The following is a 6333-nucleotide window of genomic DNA, read 5'->3' as shown; positions in this document are numbered from 1 at the left end:
CTCTCATATTTCTGCACAATTTCCTTCTTCGTTTCGATTGTGATCGCTGTTTCTCAAGTTAATAATGACAGGAGTCGAGCACTCAGTTCAAAGCTGGCCGTGTTGTGAACTGCTGTAATAATACACTCCAAAGCAAGCCGGTGCTGACTCAGCCTGATGACATCATCGTGTGCCGCGCCAGCCCGCTAGCTAATGTCCCTTAACAATCGCTTTCTTTACCATCGTTACCTTCTCTTCCTTTCTTAGCAATTATACGTCTTGCTTGCCATGGTCTTAGTGAATTATATATACAGATAAATCACTGCACTGACCGAAATTACGTCCACAAACACACGTATCTGGGCTCCGACTGACGCTTACTTAACGCTCTCGGCTGTTTGTTTACAAGCGGATACACGTGACCGCATTCGGGTCGTAACGCAAGATGTTGGTCGGAAATCAAGTTGTTCGCATGTCAGGCCGGTCGTATGTCAAGGGTCGACTGTACTTAGAAATGTGTTCATCATGAGTACATAAAAATAAGAACCAAATGTATTGTACAGTGATATAGAATCTAGTACATTTATATAATGATTTACTTATTTATTTACTTTTTAAATGTAACTATTTACTTTATGAGGTAGAAGTACATCACAAAAAGGTATGTCAACTATTTTAAATTGAAGCACACATTTTAATATTTTAATGTTTAAATATTCTCAACTGTCATAGAAATGTCTATTTCACGTTCTGATAGAGGTTCTTGGAGGGTCAGATCCCAAGTAAAGGATGAAAAATAACATCTTTGTCATCAATGACCATGAAATAGTCTAAAACAGGGGTCACCAAGTCCGGTGCTGGAGGACCACCGTGGCTGCAGGTTTTCATTCTAACCCTTTTTTTTTTTTTAATGAGTGCCCTGTTTGTGCTGCTAATTAACGTCTTGTGAATTAATTTTTGTTTAATTGCTTTAAGATTTTCTCCCCTGAATTTCTTCATCATTCCTCTGAATTGCTTACTTTCTTTCCTTAAATGGCACCCAAACAGAAATGAAATGTGAAATGAGTGAGCCAACAGAATACCAACTAAGTCAGGGAGTCAAACTCCAACCAATTTCATTCCAACCGGCTGCTTAATGAGGCGACGAGATTCTTGTCATTAAACTCATTCTTTAATTCCATGGCTTGTTGCTGCTCTCGTTGTGCATTAGCGGACATTTCCGAAATTGTTGGTTTTCCCTTTCTAAGAGCACACTGGTAAAATGTTTTGGGGAGTTCTGAGAAGATCGACATTCTGGAGACCTTCACCTTTCTTTATTTTCAGATATTGTGTGATGGTCACCAGTTGTTTTTGGCTCATTTTGTATCTCATTATTGTTTGGCTGCTAATTAAGGAAAATTAAACAATTAAGGGGTCTGAGTCTTCAAGAGCAACTCAATTACAATGAATTCAAATGACAGGTCACTCATTAAGAAAAAGGTTAGAATGAAACCTGGTCTAAAACAGGGTTCTCAAACTCCAGTCCTGGAGGGCCACAGTGGCTGCAGGTTTTCATTGTAATTGAGTTGCTCTTGAAGACTCAGACCCCTTAATTGTTTCTTTTTCCTTAATTAGCAGCCAAACAATAATGAGATACAAAATGAGCCAAAAACAACTGGCGACCATCACACAATATCTGAAAATAAAGAAAGGTGAAGGTCTCAGGAATGCTGATCTGCTCAGGTCCACAAAACATTTTAACGGTGTTCTTAGAAAAGAGAAAATGAACAATTTCAGAAATGTCAGCCATCGCACAATAAGAGCAGCAACAAGACATGGAATTAAAGAACAGGTTTAATTAACAACAAGAATTCACGCCCAATTAATCAATTGGTTGGAGCTCGAGGCCCTGACTTAGCTGGTCTTCTGTTGGCTCACTCGCTTCACATTTCATTTCTGTTTGGGTGCCATTTAAGGAAACAAATGAAGAATTTGAGAGGAACGATGAAGAAGTTCAGGGGAACAAATCTTAAAAAAACAAGTCAATTAAAAATAATTCAAAGTTAATTAGCAGCAAAAACAGGTCACTCATTAAAAAAAAGGGTTAGAATAAAAACCTGCGGCCCTCCAGGACTGGAGTTTGAGAACCCTGGTCTAAAATGATATGTCACATGCTTTGTTTGAAATTCTTCATTTTTAACCGTCTGGATGTGCCACCAGTAAACAACATCAAACCACACTCTCCATTCCTGTAAAACCTATCTGCATGTCTTAGAATTTTTGTGACAATGACTTGCTTTGCCCTCATGTATACCATTTGAATGTGAACCCCTGGGCATGCACAACTTTGAAGTCCTTCTGACCATTTTGGCAGAAGACACCTATTGATTTACTCTTATAATAAGGGTGTGATTTTTTTTTTTTTTTTTTGTGTGTAAAATATTTTCTGGTCCAAAAGTGTCCTAGAAAAGAGAGATCTTTGGGCCTATAGTACCAAAACAGGGAAGGGCAAAAAGCTTCACATCTTACAGGCCGTGTATACTTGCATACTTGAAACCCAAAAAAGCGATCATAAAATTAGACCCCAACTCATACGCCCGTTCAAAACTGCGACGCTTACATTTGGTTTTTTTTTTTTATCTTCTTGCCTCCTCCAATCTCACATCAGTTTCTCAGATACATCGAATTTTGTTGCAGCAGCGCAGTTACCAATTTCTTTTAATTTAAAACCAGCTCCATATTTTCTTCTGATTGAACGCTCCATCACAGATAAGGGATGCTCTTACAATAAAGGAGTATGAGGGAGTAAGATACAAAAAACACAAAACAGTGCAAACGTCACTTTGGAATAGTTCAGGTGTTACCGTGTGGTCACGTAGGCACAATACATAGAAAACAATGGCCGTGTGCTCCGTGGTTATTCTCTCAGGTGGGCGTTAGCATATTATAATCTCTTGGACCAATAGCGGGAGTTTTCCATAATTCGACTTGTATGACAGACATTATAAAATACCGGAAATTATACGGTAAAATCAAGCTTTTCTTCTCAGAAGAAGTTAAACAGGAGTAGATATGGTAACTACACATCAAGATGGTATATCATATCTGGGGGTTTTCTCATACTGGAAATTCAGGAGGTGACGGACAAAAAAAAAAAAAAGTTATTTCAATGCATTAACTAAATGTTATGAACACAATAATATTTAATTTGGAAGTAAACACCCTGGGTCAAATATTAAAAATGAGGTATGGCCAAAAGCAAACCTAAAGAAACCAAAACCAATCTGTAATCCAAAAATTGTAAATCAAAAACAAATCCAGTGTCCAAACATAAAAAACATTAAGAAAAAATTCGAGCTGGTGCTGAGCCGATGACCTGCGAGTCTGCTTGATACAGTGGGGTGGTCCTACTTTGAGTGTCTAAGGAACATAACATAAAGAACTAATACATTGATACAGACATACAGAACAATCAAAAAACAAAACAAAAAAAAAACACCATTAACAAAATAATAGTTAAATAATAACCGTTTGATAAAAGGTGCTATATATGCGCCCGACACAGATTGGACACGGAGGCACACGTATAAAATAAACTTTTTATTTTCTTCACCTATGGGGCGCGTCTTCCCCGTGTCCCCCAGCCACAACACACAAAAGTAACGCACTCTTTCCACTACCCGACTCTGGCCCCCGAGTGGTGGTCGCTGGTTTCTTTTATTGGGCACCCAGAAGTGCTCCAGGTGCTTGATTGCCGACATCCTGCTGCAGCACCCCCTGGTGGCGCCTTCAGAACCCAACAGGGCTGCACCGAACTCCAATTCCCATGAAGCCCTGCGGGAGTCCGAGGCACCAGGGAGGCTGCCATCTAGTGTCCAGCGGAGATACTGGCTTTCCCATGCTTGCTCCCCTGGAACATATGCTGATGGGGTGTCCCGGCGGGGCTCCGTCACAACTCTTTAATTAAACAATTTGCTGCAAGGTTGGTCAAAATTTGATGGCTGCACACACCTGCTGCAAACAGCCCCCCCCAAGGACGACTGATAGGCTTGAGGACTGGGGACTGTGTCCTATTCCCTGGACTACTTAGTGACGAAGCACTCCTTGAGCCATGGTGCAATGTCATGCTGAAAGAGTCCGCCTTAATGTGAATAAACTTGATGACATGAATGGAAGAGCTTGCTCGGCTGCCATGTTCAGATTCATTTTGCTGTGCACACTCTTTTTTAATGGGCATCAGGGTTGTAACGTGTGAAATACTGTCACAGTGCTGCCGACACCAAAAAGGTTGGCTTCTTGGACTCCTGTTGCTTTTGCCAAATGACAATACGTATATATCAACACGAGGGAAAACTTAGTCTGGTCAGATGAATCCAAATTCCGTTTCTCCACAGCTCAATGGTTGCACTTTTTTGTTTTTCATTGACATTGTCTCTCTTTCGATGTAATCTATTTAAGACAAAGCCTAAGCAGGGTGTCCTGTGGTGACATTCTGCACAGAGTGGTGAACTGGGAGGTGACTTGCTTACTTGTGGCTCGTCCAGCTGCTTGTACAATTCTCCTTTGCGGCCCTCTGTTTTCATTCGCAGGATCGCCTGGGGCTGGTATGTTTTTGCTGTTCACACCATTCTCTGCATGAACAGCCAAAAAGACGTTTAACTGATGACAAGACTGACATGCATACTGGCAGCTGTCATGACGCATTCAAAGTCACTACGGTCACTCGTTTTACCATTTTCAAAGTTTATTTAATCACTAAATGACACCTGACACACTGCTCTGGCTGCCTTATACCACCTGCTGGTCTCACCCGATGTAGGACATGTTTGAATGGAGAATTTGTGTAATGGGGGGTGTGTAACTTAAAAAAGTGGCAACTCAGTGTATGGGAGAAAAAAAAAATACATTTCTAGAGGAAGAGAAACTGGGCATGTAGTTCAGATCCAGGTGGCAGGCTTGTGCTGTGCCACTTGGATCTGCAGTGTATGCTTGGTTTGTTCTATTAGTACAACAACAACATTTATTTCTAGAGCACATTTTCATACAAATGATGAGCTCAAAGTGCTTTACATGACGAAGAAAGAGAAAAAAGACAAAATAATTAAAATTAGGGAACACTAACGTAGAGTAAAAGTGAGGTCCGATAACCAGGGAGGACAGAAAAAACAAAAAAAGAAAAACTCCAGATGGCTGGAGAAAAAACTAAAATCTGCAGGGGTACCGAGGCCACGAGACCACCCAGCCCCCTCTAAGCATTCTACCTGACATCAATGACCTCAATCAGTCCCCATGGTATTCAGAGTTCTCATGGAAGGACTTCATGATGACGGTCACGTGGACTTCTGGCCTCTAATCCAGCAATGGAGGGACATCACGGTGCTTTGAGCGGGTGGTGGTGGCGCCGGTCGCCACCGAGAGTAGGGGTCAGTACGGATTGTGGAGCCACCATGAATAATAATGATAATTAAATGCACATAGAGAATATCAGGGTTACACTGAAATGAAGTTATGAGAAAGCCGTGTTAAAGTAATGTGTTTTTAACAGTTTTTTAAAGTGCTTCACCGTATTAGCCTGGCGAGTTTCTATCAGTCAGCTATTCCTCATTGTAGGTGCCTAACAGCAGAAGGCCGCCCGCCCGCCTCACCACTTCTTTTAAGTTTAGCTCTTTGAATTCTAAGCAGACACTCATTTGAAGACCTAAGGTTTACGATTTGGAGTGTAAGGTGTCAGACATTCTGAGATATACGATGGAGCAGATTATTTAGTGCTTTACAAACCATAAGCTGTATTTTAAAGTCAAGTCTAAATGACACGGGTAACCAGTGTAGTGACATGAGGACTGGGGTGATGTGCTCTTAGGATTCTAGCAGCTGCATTCTGCACTCGTTGCAGTCGATTGATATCTGTTTCCGGTGGTCCTGAGAGGAGTGCGTTACAGTAATCTAGACGACTGAAAACAAAGCGTGAACTAATTTCTCAGCATCTTTCAGTTTTGCTATATTTAAGTGAAAAAAATGCTGTCCTAGTAATCTGATGAATATGTGATTTAAAATTCAGGTCAGAGTCAACAGTTACCCCTAAATTCTTTACCTCCGTCTTGACTTTTAATCCTAATGCATCAAGTTTATTTCTAATAAACTCATTATATCCATCATTGCCACTCACTAAAATTTCTGTTTTCTCTTTATTTAGTTTGAGAGAATTACTACTCGTCCATTCAGAAATACAAGTGAGACATCGTGTCAGTGAATCAAGAGAGCCGGGGGCATCAGGCGCTGTTGATAAATACCTCTGTGTGTTATCAGCATAGCCGTGGTAGCTCACGCTACACCCCGAGAAAATCTGACCTAACGGAAGCATGTAGATCGAAAAGA

The sequence above is a fragment of the Polypterus senegalus genome, chromosome 18, assembly GCF_016835505.1.
Source record: "Polypterus senegalus isolate Bchr_013 chromosome 18, ASM1683550v1, whole genome shotgun sequence".
Lineage (NCBI taxonomy): Eukaryota > Metazoa > Chordata > Cladistia > Polypteriformes > Polypteridae > Polypterus > Polypterus senegalus.
The sequence above is the reverse complement of the archived record's forward strand: the minus strand, read 5'-3'. Positions refer to the sequence as shown.